Raw genomic sequence first — 18,865 nt, forward strand, 5'->3', positions numbered from 1 at the left:
TCTGCACACATGTCATGCCATTGGACCACAGACCTCAACGGCATGTCCTGGAACCCTTAAACTACCAAGCAAGTGGGCTGTCCACCTGGCGGACATGGATGCCAACGCCTACTCCGCTAATGGCACCAGCATGGTATTTCAGCTAAACATACGCCCCACGGAAGCCACTACTGTGTCCGAGCAGCAATACATGCATTGCAGGCCCAAGTAACATACACATACAATCTACTTACCGCTACTTTGCTGTGATTCCCCACTCAGCTGGGCGGACAGGTCAGGATGCGTCACAGCAATGATACGGTGCATAAGAGGGGTAATGGTGCGGCGGGCCAGACGTGTAGATCTTGGAATCATCCCCAGTGTCATCTCCGCCACATTCCTGCTAAGCCTGGAGATGTCGTCCCAGCGCTTGTGGCAGTGTGTGTCGTCTATTGAACCCCTCCACTGCCCGTACATCACGTGCTATCGTCCTCCACACGGCCTTGCGAACGTGCAGCTTTACGTGCCATGATGGGAGACAAGAGGGTAACGTAAGTGGACAGTATGACATGCACAAACATCGCAGGAACACGATTCAACATGCATCCATGCTCAGCACTACACATGTAAAGGTCCCACAGCACACCCGCATGCCTGCAGCAGACAGGAGCCACTGAACACCTCATGACCAACAACATGTACACCACTGTACTTACCACCTGTCCGGGTGCACCGTAGAGCCGTTGGTAGTGGCTGAGCACACCGTCCACAAGGACATCCAGCTCCGCTGCGGTGAAGGGACGCGACCGGCTCTCTCGCACTCCCTCCATGGCAAGGTCCTGGACTGTGGCCCAACAGCAGCAGCCGTAGGTCAGCTCAGCAGCAGCAGGGCGAGGTGATGGTCACAGGCAGCAGCCGTAGGTCAGCTCAGCAGCAGCAGGGCGAGGTGATGGTCACAGGCAGCAGCCGTAGGTCAGCTCAGCAGCAGCAGGGCGAGGTGATGGTCACAGGCAGCAGCTGTAGGTCAGCTCAGCAGCAGCAGGGCGAGGTGATGGTCACAGGCAGCACTGGATCGAAGCAGTGAATGTGTGCTTCTGAAAGTCACACATATATAGGGACCAGAGCCCATGTCAGTGGCACACGTGGCCAGCTATTGGTTCCCCCTGGATGCCTCATTCGAAAAGGCCCAATGACAGGCCCTGGTGTGGCGGTGCACTGTTTCCGCCATTGTCGATGGCGCATACGCGCCCCGCGTGACCCCTTCCCATTGGCTGCCTGTGCACGTGCCGTCACGGACACACCTCGGCAACCGCAAGTGCGCACTTCGGCGACGGTTGCATCTTTTGCAACAATGTTCAATCAGTGGCGCCACCATGGCGGTGCACGCCTTCCGCGGGGGAGGTGCAGGCCAACACTTCCTTCTGATGATGTGAATGGAGATGGCAGTTCATGACCCCCCTTACAGTCACGTTGCATCATCCACCGTACACCGTCCCTGCCAGGCATGTCAGCCACCGCCGTGCCGGCCCGGTGTTGTAAATAGCGTTATCCATTCCATCTGTTTTCTCTGTTTCTTATGTGGAACTTTAGTGTGTTCCTAAAGTCATGATTCTATTTAGGAATTGTTATGCTGGCAGTTGGTGCCTGGGCAGATGGTGATCAGCTTGTTTATTTCTGTGCTGCGAATGAACCTAACATGTACAAGTTCCATCTGCGTGATTCATCTATACAAGTTAACTACACCCGGTCACCCACCGCCGTGCCAGGCCCGGTGCACAACCACCGGCCCGGCCCGGTCACCCACACCCACGGTGGGTGACCGGGCCGGCCCGCCGGTGGGTGACCGGCCTGGCCCGGTGGTGGGTGACCGGCCAGGCCCGGCGGTGGGTGACCGGCCGTGCCCGGCGGTGGGTGACCGGGCCGGGCACGGACGGTGTACGGTGGATGATGCTACGGGACTGTAAGGGGGGGTCATGAACTGACATCTCCATTGACATCATCAGAAGGATATGTTGGCCGGCACCTCCCCGCGTAAGGTGTGCACAGCCATGGTGGCTTCACTGATTGAACATTGTTGCAAGAGAAGCATCCGTCCCGGAAGCTTGCACATGCGGTTGACGATGTGTGACCGTGACGGTCCGTGCACAGGCAGCCAATGGGAAGAGTGAACGCGGGGAGCGTATGCCCATTTGGAAATCGCGGAAGCTGTGCACCGCCATGGCGGCGCCAATGTTGTTATTATTTGGACCGCTGCACCGTGCTGTATAGTCCGGTCTTGCGTTATGAGGGTTGTGACCGTGCTGGCAAAACTGCATATGTCATGCACTATGTCATGTGTGTTCATACTATGCCCATTGGTGTGCACACAATGTGCTACACATGTGCATGTCGACGTGTTGACGTCTTGTATTTGCCTACACACGTTTCAAATACTTCACATCTACACAGTACATCAGGCCTGTCTCGCCACATTCTGAATCTGTTGTCAGTGTGTAGTTAATGTGTGCTAATAACAATGGTGGGGGTCCACATGCATTCTGTGTATGCGTATGTGTGTTGCCTGTTTGACCATGCATGTAATGAGCGGATGCTCACCATTGTCTGTGTTGTCATTGGTGCATGATGACATGGAGTGTGTGTAGCATTATTGTGTTGTGTTTGCACGTGCATGTGTGTCTGTGATGTGGCTTCTACAAAATTGGGTCCTAACATGTCTTCTTGGCAGTAATGTTGACATGAGACTAAGTTGCATTGTACAAGTTGACGCACTTCATGTTGCTAGTGGCAGCACATTGTTCATAGGGCACTCCGTATTGTCGTAACTTTCTGACATGTCACACATATGACTATTGTCCACAACATTTATCTTCTTGCTAGTGTTGCCTTACATGTGATGGAGTTGCACAGCCATGCGTTGTTTGTAAGTTGACTTATATCACGTCTACTCCCACACAGGAGGGCTCCCAATGTCCATCGCCCATACACTGTGCTGGAGGATATGGTTGACGAGGAGGTGATCAGGAAATTCCGGCTAGATCGACGTAGATTGATGGAGCTTGTAGCCCAATTGTCTCCTCATCTGCAGCCACGAAGGACGTATGCTGGTTCCATTACACCCACAGCTAAGGTGATGGCGGCACTACACTTTTTGCTACTGGCACCTTTCAGTACACAGTTGGACATGCCGGCGGGATGTCACAGTCCATGTTCAGCATGGTACTTCGGGATGTTCTAAAAGCCATGATGCTGTACAAGGATGACTACATCCATTTCCCACGGCCGGCAGAGTTGGCAGCAGTCAAAGCAGACTTCTATGCACTGGGCCAGATACCACACGTAGTGGGTTCCATTGATGGCACACATATCGCTCTGATTCCACCTCGGGCACGTGAGCCGGTATATAGGAATAGGAAGCACTTTCATTCGCTGAACGTGCAGGTGGTGTGCCTGGCCGACAACATCATCTCCCATGTGGTACACAGACAAAATATCGAGTTGCACTCTCTGGAGTGGGAATAGTAATTTTTACCCCTACGCTATCCAACACTTTCCCTACTGTTGCACTCTCTGGAGTTGGACTAGTAATTGTTACCCCTACGCGATCCAACACTTTCCCTACTGTTGCACTCTCTGGAGTTGGAATAGTATTTGTTACCCCTACGCGATCCAACACTTTCCCTACTGTTGCACTCTCTGGAGTTGGGATTGTAATTTTTAATCCTACGCTATCCAACACTTTCCCTACTGTTGCACTCTCTGGAGTTGGAATAGTAATTGTTACCCCTACGCTATCCAACACTTTCCTTACTGTTGCACTCTCTGGAGTTGGAATAGTAATTGTTACCCCTACGCTATCCAACACTTTCCCTACTGTTGCACTCTCTGGAGTTGGAATAGTAATTGTTACCCCTACGCTATCCAACACTTTCCCTACTTTTGCACTCTCTGGAGTGGGAATAGTAATTTTTACTCATACACTATCTAAAATGTATTTAGCTTTTTTATTAGTATTATGTTGTTATTAATTGTTATTTATGTGATTATTTTATGTATATAAATGTATTAGTAATTTATTATATTTTTATTTTTTTATAAGTTATGAAAATAATTAATTTAGAGTTAATATTAATGAAAAATATATTATGTATTATATATTTATTAATATTAATTTGTATTAAATTATGTATTAATTTTAAATATTATAGTACATTTTTAAATATGTTTATTACATTTATAAGTATTATTTTGTTAATATTAGATTTTTATTTAATTTAAAAAAACGATATTTTACAAAAAACTATATTTTTGTCATTCTATATTTTTTTCGATATATTTGTACTTACCTTGTTAGGGATAGGATTCCTATATTTTTGACTTCGATATTTTTGTTCCGATATTTTTGTATATCGATATTTGTGTTATCGATATTTTGTCAGACATTCCTCCCGTGTGCAAGATTCCCAGGCTCCGCACATGACTCCCACATCATGCGGAGCAGCATTGTCCCCCAACTGATGGCTAATCTGTGCCCAGGACACGCGTGGCTTGTTGGTGAGTATGCTGTGGGGACATTTGTGATTTCTGTGTGGCATGGGGTACCCACCAATTCAGGTTGTGATATTTGTGTCTGTCATCCCCCTACATAGGCGACTCGGCGTACCCAAACCGGCCCTGGCTCCTGAGTCCCATACGTAATCCTACTACAGCAGGTGAAATGCGCTACAATGATGCCCATGGAAGGACACGTAGAGTGGTGGAACGTACTTTTGGACTGCTAAAGTCCAGGTTTCGGTGCCTGGATAAGACCGGAGGGGCCCTGCCTTACTCACCAGGCAAAGTATGCAGGATCGTGATTGCCTGCTGCATGCTCCACAACCTGGCAGTGCGCAATAACATTGAACTGATCTTGGACCCTGAAGACCAAGAAGTTCCTCGGCCTCCCATCCCACCCATGTCGACTGATGAGGATAGGGCTGAGGAGGAAGGTGTGGACCAGAGGCGTCAGCTCATTGATCGCTATTTCCGTTGAATGTGAGTGACTACCTCATGTGCCGGTTGACAATGCGTTTTGTATGTTTGCTGGTGGTGTGTGGATGTGGTGTTCATCAGCTGCCTGTTCTGGTATGTTATGTTTGCATGTGTGTGTGTTTATTTCTCTGGACATGCAAGTCTCCATGATGTGTGTCCTCTCATCCACTGATTTTGTGATGGGTGTGATTTGTGGAATTTTACACTGCTGTGTGTTGTGATGGTTGTGATTCACTTACCTGACGTGTGTTTGCTTTCTCTGATTTTCCCTAGGTCACTCCCACAGTGCCAGGATTCTGTACGACATGGTTCCCTGCACCTGGTCTGGTCTGTTTCTGAGACAATCATGTGAATAAACATGGTGTCAACACATCATTGAGTGTGTAAGTGAAATTTATTTACAGGTTATGCATTGGTGCTGGTGGATATATACAAGTAAGTGTGAGTTGAAGGTCATGGTAGATGAAATGTCCGTGCTGACACCACATTGCATGATGTCCGGCTAGTCCAGCAGACCTGTGCCAATACTTGGCGTGGTGGGACAGGATAGTTTGCGGGTGGATGGCAGCCTCAGGTAGTGTTAGAGTCATTGTCGGCCCCTCTTCGAGCGTGTAGATGGAGCATCCCCACTGCTCTCCCCTCCATCCAGCCTCGGACGGCCCCTCCGTCTTGGAGGCGGTGCGGAGTCAGCTTGTGGGGCAGGTTGCTCAGGGGCCACATCCGTCTCCAGGGGCACAGGTGGCGGTGGCGGTGGTGTTGCTGACCGTGGCGGCTGGACACTTGGTTGAGGGGGGGGTGTTGCGTTCTAACCATACCCTCCACAGTGATGTGTGCTCGGCCACGAGGTCCACTAATTGGCCAATGCGGCTGTCAATGTCCCGCAACACATTGGTGTTATCAACCACGTCCTGGTGTGCACGATCAGCATGTCCCTGCCCATGCTCATAGGAAGCCTGGACTCTGCCTAGGGCTTCCAGTGTCTCAGCGGCAGGATGGGGTGGGTGTCCTTCCCCAGCTCGCCGGTGTGAGGTACTCCTGCTTGGGGGATGTTGCCTCGGCTCTCTGCTTTCCCGTCCACTCTCCCTGCTTGCCTGGGATGTTGATGGCCCTGCGTCTAGCGGTGGGTCAGGCAGGGTGGCACAGGCAGGAGTGGTGGTAATGGTGGTGGTGGAGGTGGTGGTGGTGGTTCTACAGCTCACTGTGGCAGGTGTTGCAGGAGTGATACAGGCCACGGTTGTGGAGGCAGGGATTTCCCGTGTGCCAGATGGCCCTGGCAGTGTGCTTTGGCCCACTTCCTCCTCCGCACCGGAGCTGGCTGTGGCATTGTCCCCAGAGAGTCCTGGATGTGAGTGAGGAGAATGTGGCGGCGGGTTGCTGGTTCCACCAGTCAAATTGCGATCACCTGTGGGGAAAAAGTTTTGATGATCAATACTTTGGACATGACATGTTTTGATTGGCATACATTACTTTTCAGTGACCTCTCACACACCTCCCACACCCCACCACCCTCCCTGTGGACATGGGGGCCTGTTGGGAGTTGTAGTGCTGGTCTCTCACACACCCCAATCACCTCTCACACACACCCTGTGGACATGGGGGCCTGTTGGGAGTTGTAGTGCTGGTCTCTCACACACCCCACCCACCTCTCACACACACCCTGTGGACATGGGGGCCTGTTGGGAGTTGTAGTGCTGGTCTCTCACACACCCCACACACCTCTCACACACACCCGACCCACCACCACCCTCCCTGTGGACATGGGGCCTGTTGGGAGTTGTAGTGCTGGTCTCTCACACACCCCACACACCTCTCACACACACCCGACCCACCACCACCCTCCCTGTGGACATGGGGGCCTGTTGGGAGTTGTAGTGCTGGTCTCTCACACATCCCACCCACCTCTCACACACACCCTGTGGACATGGGGGCCTGTTGGGAGTTGTAGTGCTGGTCTCTCACACACCCCCACCCACCTCTCACACACACCCTGTGGACATGGGGGCCTGTTGGGAGTTGTAGTGCTGGTCTCTCACACACCCCACACACCTCTCACACACACCCCACCCTCCACCACCCTCCCTGTGGACATGGGGGCCTGTTGGGAGTTGTAGTGCTGGTCTCTCACACACCCCACCCACCTCTCACACACACCCGACCCACCACCACCCTCCCTGTGGACATGGGGGCCTGTTGGGAGTCGTTTACATTTTGGTGAGTATGTAGCCCACATGCATAGGTTAGGGCCTGGGAGCTTTTTCTTCTCAGTTGTGTGTGGCAGGCCATGTCTATGTGCTCGTGGTGCTTGGTTTTTACTTACCAGCCTCTTCTCCTTCTTCAATTCCTTTCAGGCTCTCTGGGTGCAGTGTGCCCAGCACCTTTTCCTCCCAATCAGTGTAGGGTATGGGCTCCGGGGGTGTGCCGCCGCCAGTGTGATTTGCTCGTAGATGGTTTTTGGCACGGATGCCTTTGACCCTGGTTTTTAGGTCATGCCACCGCCTCTGGATTTCGTGCTTTGTCCTTGGCACGGTCCCTGACGCATTCACCCGAGTTACAATCCTGTCGCACATGTGATTTTTCTGGGCCACGGTGGTCTGCTGGACTAGTGTCCCGAATAAGTGGGGTTCAACACGGATGATTTCATCCACCATCACCTTCAACTCTGTCTCCGTGAATTTGGGGATTTTTTTGGGTGCCATGGTGTGTGGTGCTCAAGGTGTGGGTTGATTGTTTTGGGAGGTGCAGGTGTGTGGTGTGTAGGGATGGTGTGGTGAGTGTTTGTATGGTGGGTGTGTTTGGGTGGTGGTTGTATGTGGGCTATTTCTCTCTGCTGTTCGTCGTCTCGGGCCTCTTGCTAGCAGCTATGCTGTGATGCAAAGGACTGTGGTAGTGGGTGGGAGTGATTTTATAGGCTGTGTCGTGGTTGTGTCCCAATGGTTGATGGCAGTCAGGTGCAAGGTGGGTGTGTTGACTTGAGTGGATTAGTAGGTGCTTGGGGGGTTGTCATTGTGGCTTGTGATTGGTGTGGGTGTTTCAGGTGGGTGGGTGTCCTGTGTAGTGTGTTTTTTATTTACTTCCGTCAGCCACTTGTGAATTGGTTTGACGGTAGGGATGGTGTCCGTGTAGTCCTTCCGCTGGGATGCTGGATTTCTCGTAGCATTGTTTCCGCAGCGGTCGTGGATGGGGGTGAGTTCCGTGGGACTGGCGGCGTTATCCTAATCGCGGGAACGAAGCATCCGCAGGTATTGCGGTGGCTGTGCCTGTTCCCGCGGTCATGTTCGTCCACGGCGGACGGAGTTTCTTAGGTTCCGTCCGCTTGCGGCGGTCTCAGGTGTACTCCGTCCGCCGCGGACGGGGTTTGCTGTACTCCCTCCGCCGCGGACGGTGTTTAATGGCATTTTAATCCTAATCGCAACGGCGGGTTTTCCGCGGCGCGGTCGGGAGTATCTTGGCCGCGTCCGTGGCAGACGGATCCCGTTTCCGTCCACCATCATAATCGACCCCATAATCTGGCAGTTGGCATTCCTCTCTTTGCTACCAGTGTTACCCCCAACTCCCTCCACAGGTGTCAGTCTATATCCATTTTGGAGAGCAATAGTTTGTTCCAAGACAACTACCTTGTCTGTGTAAGTGGTGTTGGATACCTTAGCAAAAGGCAAGGGTTCTTGAACTGATAATTCAGCTATAGTGACTCTGTGTCTAGTCATATTTGATCGACCCTTAATACCGGAAAAATCCAAATCTCTGGATATAACAACTTCAGTCAGATCTTCTGAGCTCAGTCAGTCCACCTCCTCGAGACAATTAAGTCTATCGAAGCGGTTTTGAGTAGGAATATTGTACTGACTTCTATAGAACGGGGTATGATTTTCCCAGATGGGCCGGGGATAATTACTGTGTGGGTGTTGGTAAAAATATCCTAGAGGAACAACACTGAAATGCGTGCCAACCACGGGGTTATTTCCAATTCTGCTCAGTACTAATCTCACTAGGTTTGGAGTTTTGAATGGCAACACTACACAATCCCCTCTGAGTTTTTTTAAACCTCTACCTAGCCATCCTACTCTTCTTGCCATCTTGAACTCATCAAATAGAGTCTCGGTAAGACCTGTCCTCGAACCAAGCCACTGTAAGGACTATCAGCCTGATTCATCAAGCTTAATTGCGCTCGCAAAGGGCCAGATTCTGAGAATCTGGTCCTTTGCGAGTGCAATTTTAGCATTTGGGATTCATCATCCCAAATGCAAAATTCGCTATTAAAGAATTCGCATATTTGCGAGGAATTGCATTTAAGGAATCTCTATTTGAGATTCCTTAAATGCAATTCATGAACCATTTTAAAATACCGAAATCGCTATTTTGGGTCGCTATTTACCGCGAGGTCAAACCTCGTGGTAAATAGCGAAAACTTAGAAAAATGCATTTAAATGCATTTTTCTAAGTTGCATGTTACACACACACATGTCCTTTGGACATGTGTGTGCGCAACACCAATGTAGATTACATTTCAGGGGTGCTACAGGGTGTCCTTTGGACACCCCTGGCACCCTTGAAATCGCTATCTTATTTGCGATTAGCAAATTGCTATTTGCATATAAGGAATAACTCCCCATTCATTCCTATGAGCCTTTAGGCCCATAGGAATGAATGGGGAGTTATTCCTTATTTGCGCTTAGCAATTTGCTAATCGCAAATAAGGAATGTGTAGGAATCGCATTTCTTTATGCAATTTCTACATGAATCCCGTTTTGCAAGTCCTTAATAGCGATTCCTTATGAATCGCTATTAGGGGCTCGCAAAACGGGAGAATGATGAATCAGGCTGTTATTCCTTAAGTTCTCCCAGGATTCTACCGACTCATCTATTAGTGTGGGAACGTTAGCTAACACCACAACATACGGAGTAGCTGCTGGCGGTAGGTCTAAGTATGAGAAAGAAAGCACAGCAGAAAAAGAGAGGAAAGCTCGGAATCCACACGAGAAATCAAAAGAAAACATTACAAAAAGAACAGAAATGAAAAAAGAAAACAAGGAAGATGAGGAAAAGTAAAGGATAATCCTCACCCAAGTCAAACACCATCATCAATACAAAAGCAAAATATAATGTAAAGACAACAGGGTAAATATAATATTCAATATTCAATATAATATCAACATACATATGTGAAGTTTGGGAGGACTATATCCCAACAGCAACCCCTAAAAAGATAAGGGATTAAAGAAGTAACAGATGGGACTAAGATCCATAGAAACAATAGTCCTTGTAATATTGACTTAGTGAAAACTAAGAGAGGTTGAGTGATGTCAACAAACAGATATGGATAAGGACCCATATAATAATGTGAAAAGGATATGCACAAGTAAAACGTGCATGAAACAAACAGATATGGATTGTGACCCATATAATAATGCGCTAAGGACTAAACCCCTTGCATACCTCCCAGAAGGAAGACAGACTGAAGTTGTGCTCATGTAAGATGTGTACGAATGTATATTGAGTCACTGGGACTAAAACCCACTGCGATTCCCGTGTAGAGAAACTTAAAACATGCATGACACTGTAAAGAAATAATGGACTCTTTAACAGCCTGTACCATGATAGCGTGTACCTACATGGTGTATACCTAGGGACCATAAACAAATAAAGTAAGATGTTGAGACTACGGTACCCATTCAAAAATCTTAAGAAGAATAACACTGAAAATATATATATATAGTCACCTGCCGGTGTGAACGTAGGGTCCGTAAACATATAATGCAAAGCAAAAGGGAAGTCATCGTACAAAAAAGCAGACAATGGACTTTTGACAGTGTGTACCAATGGCTTGTACCTACATGGTGTATACCTAGAGTCCATGAACCAATCACATAAGATCCCACGAAGGAAATTAAGCGACGTACTACATAGCTACTCACCAATGTAAGAAGTACATCATGCGTAAATAATTATATAACAAGTACATCAGGAGTAATAAATGTGTCACAAAGATGTGGAAAACACAGTACATTGAGGATTGGAGCTTTAAACGTAAGACTTATGGATAATATGCACAAACAGTCCAACCTTGAACCAATTTGGCTGCAGTGTTCTTTGACATCGATGCGATGTCTCCAGACTCCATCAGGCTTTAACCACTACCTTCACAACATCTTTGAATGGTAGTAAAACTTTATTGAAAAACTGGTTGGAAACAATGGTGGCACACTGTGTCACGCCGTGCAGGGTGGCTTACAGCACCAGCGTCCTCCAAAACGTCAGTAGACATGGCCGTAGTTGAGGGCAAGAAGGTCGCCCTGAAGATTCCGGAGAAGAGACTGCACGCAATCAAGCACTGCATAAAGGTAAGCGCGTGCAATGCTTGTCATGAGCTTCGTTATGATTTAAACTCAGAAATGTTGGTTGGGCAAATCTGGAGCTTGAAAGTCACAGCGTAGCCCAACAATTAACAGGAAAAATGTGTCTCACCTTGACCCCGCCACCAAAAGCACTCAAAACACATGTGAAGTCCGTGAATAGGGCCAATTGTAGGACGCAAGGGATATTAAGCAGGTTGAGAGATAGCACTTGGGAACAAATCAGCAGCACAAATCATCACAGCAGTATGACAGTTCCATGTTAGATGATAGAAAAACCTCCCTCAGCGTGATAGTGACGGGAACACTAAAACAATAGCTAATGTAGCACGCTGTAGCAGAAACTGTAGCTCGTGTACCGTAGATCAAGTGGTGCTTGTGAAGACCATTCACGTGAGACAGCAAGGATGTTTGCAGTTCCCAGAAAGAGAAAAGTGGAAAAGCACTTCTTCGCCAGACAGTGCAAACTTCGATGTGTGGCACTGAATACAGGAATAAGGGCTTACCCTCACTAAAGCAGAGCGCAAACAGGTAGACTCTGGAGAGTAGACGCCCAAGACTGGATGGGCAGCTCATGAAGTAGCACTTCTCCAGATGCACAGGAACAACCGACAGACTGGTGAAAACACGGCACAGGACACAGACGTTGTTGAAAGGCAGGCTACCCTCACTGAAGGCACAGCAGAGAAGTGTAGGGAAGCTGGGGAGTACACGCACAAAACTGTAAGGGCAGCTCTAGAAATAGCACTTCTCCAGATGCACCGGACAACTGGCAGACTGCTGTGGGCGACCAATGTAAAGGTCACTGTTGTGGTCAGGGATGCCAGTTGCCTTAGGTTAACTTGGAATTGATCTGTACCTTAATGTTGCTTGAAAATTTGATGAGGTGACAGACACAGGTTCACTTTAGGATAGTTGCCAAAAGCTTGTAGTGATTGAGTGAGGTGTGCATGATGTGTTTCATTAGCTTTATTCAAGTATTCAAGATGGTACAATAGACCCCACCAGGAGCAGCCAGGATTCTGCTCAGCTCAGTCAACTGCGAAGATTTGACTTCTAACATTCTGTAGGATGACATCATAGCAAGGTTCCACAGAGACGGCAAGTATAACATTAGAGTCAAGATACAACAGCACTTTTGAACATGAAACGGAGAACTCGCTACTTTATTGAGTGTGCAGGTCCGATATGTAAGACTTTTCATGAGAAAATCAAAGTTATAGTTGTTTGGAAATGTGCAAAGGGTTTTAAATGAAAAAAAGGCACTTTGATGATAAGAACTAGGCATAGTGCACATATACAGGTCCTTGGATTTTTCTCATAACAGATCTAAATTGGAGCAAGCATGCTAAAATTCACATTTTAAAGGAACCCACAATTCTTTTAAGTGCTGATGGTGTTCAATGCACAGAATGAACTTTGCAACACTGAAACCCTTTTTCACAGCCTATAAACAAAAATAAAAATGATCCCGCTCTTAAATGTTAGTAGTGCACCAGTGTGTTTTAGGTTACTTTCCTCCATATTGCGCCTCGAGCAGATAGGATAATCATAGTGCTTGACTTTATATAGCCTATTCAGAAAGGGTAGATTCAAAAATAATCGAGATGCTATCACCTTGGAAAATTGTGTACTCAACCCATACTGGGTAATTATAGATTTGAAGCTGCTGCCCATTTTAACTTATTTGGAAACTTAGATTCACAGGATTCAGAGTGGTGAGGTATTCTATAAAAGAAAGACACCTTTGGGGAGTGCAGTTCAGGTAAGGCATCATATAGTATAAGAGTGAATTGGTCATCTCTAGGAAATGTGACTTAGGGACCTAATTACAATCTTGATGGATTGGATACTCCGTCACAAATGTGACGGATGTCCCATTTGCTATATTGCAAGTTCCATAAGATATAATGGAACTGTAATTTGGTGGATGGGATATCTGTCCCATTTGTGGAGTAACCCTTTCCGCTAAGTAAAAAATCAGGCCCTTAGTTTCGGGTAGTTTGCCTTTTTATGATTGGTTAAATTAAACTTGCCCCAGAAGCAGGTTAAGGATTTATTTTCTATAATTTCTTGGATTACAAAGCTCATATTTGAGATTCATATTTGTCTCTGATATTGTAATTGACAGTCTTGAAGACTGCATATTGCTAGATCAATCTTTATACCCATCCTTCAGATGCCTTCACGTCGTCTTTTGAAATTAAATCTAAGGTTCTCCACAAGAAATGTTGGCTGGGTTTCTCTCCAGTCAATCAACTGTGTTCATGCTCATAAAGCTCTCTGAGGACCAGATCGCATATTAGCTAGTTTAAATCAACAATTACGGGTCTACAATGCCTGGTGAGTGGTTTATCTAGTGAGATATTTGTACTATTTATTTTGAGTTCTGTTTTTTTTAATGGGCTCTCAGAAATGTATATCTGACCAAAGATCTCTAGATAGCTTCGTAATATCTGCTAGGAAAAGGACCAACAAATAAAGTACAATAGGGAATAACATAATATTCAGAGTGCTGAGGCTATCTCACCAAAATCAATGTATTGTGCTAATTATTCATGCTTTTCACCTACTTGCTTATCCTGTGGTCATGAATATTCATGACATGATGCTTTCATTTTACTTTTCCTAAAAGAAACAGGGACAGTGCAATGAGGTGAGATCAGCAGGCACAATAGTTAGAAGCTTCATTTCGATTATCACAGCAACAATATTATGTTCTGATTAAACAGCCAAGAGATTTAGATCATCATATAGTTTAGTTTAATAGGTTATAAAAATTCTTCATCTTCTTTACTCTTATCTTTGCTATTGTAAAAATCTAATACACTACTTGAAAACAATGTGTTTGGTTTGCTAGAGTCGCACAATAGCCCAGAGTTGTACTCGTGGGTACCAGGTTCAGGATCAGAAGGTATACATGTTGGGTTGTAGAGTGTATGCTGTAGAGCACCACATTTACATCTGCTGAGCCACTGGCCATGTTATTCACGTAGAAAATTGTGTTGTAGGTGCACCTAAGGTGTGCGGTTGAGTTAACGTTGTTTGCATTTGTGTGTTGTAGACAGACTTGTGACTACCTTTACTTGAAGAGGTGCTACTATGGTTGGAAGAAAGGGGTAGGTATGCGCATCTATGAGGCTGGTGCTTAGATTGCATATTTTCTTATAGGTTATAAAATAGTGCTTAAATAGCCAGAAGGACAACCGAGCACTATTTATTTACACCATAATGGAGGAATATGACCAGACACAGTAATTCATATGATGACTTAAACAGAATCAGTACAACCTTTTAAAAAAGTTGCTTACTGCGGTACACATGTGTCAACTATGCAATTTCACCATTGTCACAATAATCCAGTTGATGACTTGAGCGGACCCTCTCATGTCACCAACTATTTTACTTTTACACCAAAAGAGCAGACTAACAAATGATGAAATAATTCTAATGGTGACGTGAACAGCACTTGTGCAATATTTGAAATGCGTACAGTTCCTAGTTGTTGCTTTTCCACATGCTTGAAAGCAGTCATTTAAAATAACACATCAACAAGAAACTGACAACATCAATTGGGCAACAATTCAAGTGCCAGATTGCTAGAAACAAACTTGGAACACCTACAACATCTTAGTAACCCTGCAACATTTTGTTTCAGTATGGATAAACTTGATTAGCTTCAAAACAGTGGTCATCAAGTGACAGTGGGGGATTAAAAGGGTCAACCCTGCACGTGTAAGCCACAGTTTTCCAGTGACTCATTGAAGTCACCACGTTATTCTTCTCTCTCACTTTACGCACTTCTACCTGTACCATGGAACCTGTCTCCTTCCCCTTTTGTTAGTAGTACTATATGCACAACACAGATCATGACTGTGACTAAAGAACGAGGAGCAAATGTGCAGGTATCCAATATTTTGATGATAGTAGAATCTAGTTGATTGATAGCTGCCAACCAAAATGCCACTCAGATAGTCTTAAGTGCAAGGGACCTGTTAGTTCAAAAAGAGTCATTCATTCAATAGTTATTGTAATTCTACTTTGAGCCTCTAAAGAAAGATTGAAGCTTAGCTGAACTTCACCAAGCTGGACACCAGGCTTGGTAGAAGATCTCCAGGAGAGTTACACTGATCCCTTTGCCCGGTATAGCATGAAAGTAGTAAACATGACAAATTGAATCTAAGTTAAAGGATACGTTTCCCAGTTTATACTTGTGCAGATCAAGGGGAACACACTCTACAGGAAGGGAGAAAGAAGGAAAAAATATTATAAAATTACCAACATTTCAATTTACCTCTCATATGGTTATATTTTTAAAATATGTATTAGGCTAGAGTACCATTGTCACAATGATAAATATTTTTAAAAAACACAAGGCAAACCAAAGAGCAGAAAAACTGCCAGACACAAGATAGACACATCCTGCAAATTACAACAGTATACAGCCACGGCCCGTGGAGGGAGTTTCGGTGGGGCGGAGAGGCGGGGCAGGGTGGAGGGTGCTAAAAACCGGAGTATGGATAATTGAAGGTAAGTAAACAAATTAATGAAGAAAACGAATTTCGTAGCGCACCCTGCATCACATTTTGCGATGCAGGGCGCACTACGAAATTCGTTTTATTAATTAAATTGTTTACTTACCTTCAATTATCCATACTCCGGTTTTTAGCACCCCCCGCCCAGCCTTTCCGCCCCACCGAAACTCCCTCCACGGGCCGTGGCTGACAGTATAGCCATTTATTGAACAATAATAGTCAAAGCAGTCTATATTTATGAATGTTTCAGTCCCAGGAAAATATAATGCAGCAAAGGCCCTTCATCAGGACATGTATGCACACTCCATAAATGTTATGCCTGATTGAAATGCATACAAAATACATACTTAAAAATTCTGGCATCACTCGCAGTTCCATACTTAAACATGGTGATACTTCATTCAATAAGCACAAAAACGATGCATAGATGAAGTATCCAATCATTATCATATCAGGGTTAGTTCATGAGCCAACTCACTTTCAACTGATTTGAACCAAAAGTTTCTAAAAAGGAGTCTTTTGTCCTCTAGGTGGTCTTTAAATCAGCTGGATGTGGGTTTATCCATGAATTAAACAGGGTAACCCTGATGTTGTAATGTTTACCTAGCCCTTCTCGACAGCAGGTTTGTTCCAGTTGATAAGGATCAACCAAGCACCTTTTGATGCTCTATTTGCAGGAAACACCACAGCATTTTAATAAACCGAGCATGGGCCTGGTCAGAAGTCCCTGGGGGCTGCTGCTCTAACCTGTCAGACTCTTTAGATGCTGCTCCCTGCCATGCAGAGCCTTTATAAGGGAGCGTTTGTGTTCTTGAATCTTACTGCCCAAGTTCATAATTGATTTATTATGCTCACATGACTGTCAAAAATAGTTTTGTCAATTGCTCACTCATAAGCTTTTCAAGTTTGATATATTATTAATTAGTATGCTTACATAGTGCAGTGCATCGTTTGCAGGGTCTCTAGGCGCGGACAACAGCTGCTAATTATTACCCAGCTCAGTGGTACCATTGGATATTAAAACCTTTGATTTTCAAGTTATAATCTGATATATACTTTTGATGCATACATCCTCTGAGCTGTTGTTGCGAGCCTAAAATACTTTGTTTACTTAATATTTACAAATGCTAAGTTTTCTTCACAGTGGGGGGCATACTTATTAAAATATAGCTGCCGCGCAGCAAACCGCCTTGCTGGGCTGCATTGCGTGATTGGGAAAGGCGCGGAATGTGCTGTACTTAACATTATATCCGGCATTCTTGTCATATCCCAGCACAGGCACACAATGTGCTGCCTAGCTCCAATGCAGGCACCCTTGCAGCAAGGGTGCCTGCATTGTGCCTTCCTGCACCAAAACCATCCCCTTAGACAATTTTGCTCTTTTCATGTGGGCTTCAGAATGCAGCACATATAGAAATCAGAAAAAATAAAAATAAATAAAGATATTTCCCCTCGTTACTTCTCCCCTGGGGATGCGTAGCATTTTGACGCATTCCTAGGTCTGCCAGTAATGGTAACCTTGGGCATGCGTCAAAATCCATGGATGGTGTACGGGAACACCCACACTTCACCCACAGAATGCCTCCCTGGGGGAGAGTAACAGCCGCGGCTGGTAGTGGGAGTACCGGCCGGGCGGTCACGTGGGGAGGGGGAGGGGCAGGGTGGGGGGTAGTAATGTATGGATTCAGGACCATAACAGGTAAGTAAACATAAAAATAAATAAAACGAATTTCGTTGAGCGCACTGCATCACCAAATGCGATGCAGTGCGCTCAATGAAATTCGTTTTATTTATTTTCATGTTTACTTACCTGTTAAGGTCCGGAATCCATACATTACTACCCCCCACCCTGCCCCTCCCCCCTCCCCACGTCGCCGCCCGGCCGGTACTCCCACTTCCGGCCGCGGCTGGAGAGTAACTCAACATAGCGAATTGTGCTGAGTAGCGATACGATTTATCACGCTAACCATGGCCATGCAAGGAGGCCTAGCGTGACTTGATACATCTAATTTGAGTTTATGTTACTCTTGTACCCTGTTGCGTGGCGCAAGGGCGACTCAACTCTTCAATTATTATGCCTCAGGGTTCTTTTGAAAATGCAGTGACTCTCGACTGGGATGAAGAGCATTGTGAATTTTCTTGATAAGCGTGGTGGTACAAAAGTAACTTGTCTTTCCCTCTCTGCTCAAAACATGGTTAACACACTGCCATGCACCGCGTGTAAAAACTGGCATCTTCAACGAGATTACATTGCCTAATTCCATAACAGAAGAAACTACTGCGTTATTCATGATGCCTTAGCTCACACTGTTTCCCGCTTAATAACAAGAAAAGGGTTTTATTGAAATCAGAATCTGATTGAGAAGATTCGGGGAGCTAAATTGCTTTTTCCTGTCAGTTCATCGCTCTTTCCCATCCATGCTAAATGAGTGTAGGCGGCTGCCAGCGCGAAGGGTTTGTCTTCGGTGTTTTCCAGCTGCTAACATTTCAATTAGATTTTTATTTACACGTGGAACGAAATGACTGGGATTCCATTCTGCAATGCCTTGGGGACGGCTGAACATTAATTTCTAGCTTGTTATATTTTTCTGTTCCCATTGGCTTACAGTACATCTACCTACATTCACTCTATTTGAGAAACCACTCGTTTTTTAACAGCAACAACTGTTGCAAATAACGCGAGGGTCTTCTTAAAATAACGTGCGCCTATGCAAATATTGGGCTGGGTGGGCACCTCTGTTTTCACAGGTGCAGTCAGGTTTCCATCATTTGCACGCCTAATCATCACCTTGTGCACTTGGCGCCCAATTATATCGGACGTTCTGTCCTGGATGTTGCTGTGACACACACTTAACTGGGTACATCTGGGGCAGACTGGGACAGTGCGCCTCGTTCCAGAAAAACATGTGCTGTCCCATGAACAGGTGCAAACTGTGACAGTTTGTGCCTGCCTGGCATCAGAGAATAATAGTG

Source organism: Lissotriton helveticus, chromosome 7, assembly GCF_964261635.1.
Source record: "Lissotriton helveticus chromosome 7, aLisHel1.1, whole genome shotgun sequence".
Taxonomy (NCBI): Eukaryota; Metazoa; Chordata; class Amphibia; order Caudata; family Salamandridae; genus Lissotriton; species Lissotriton helveticus.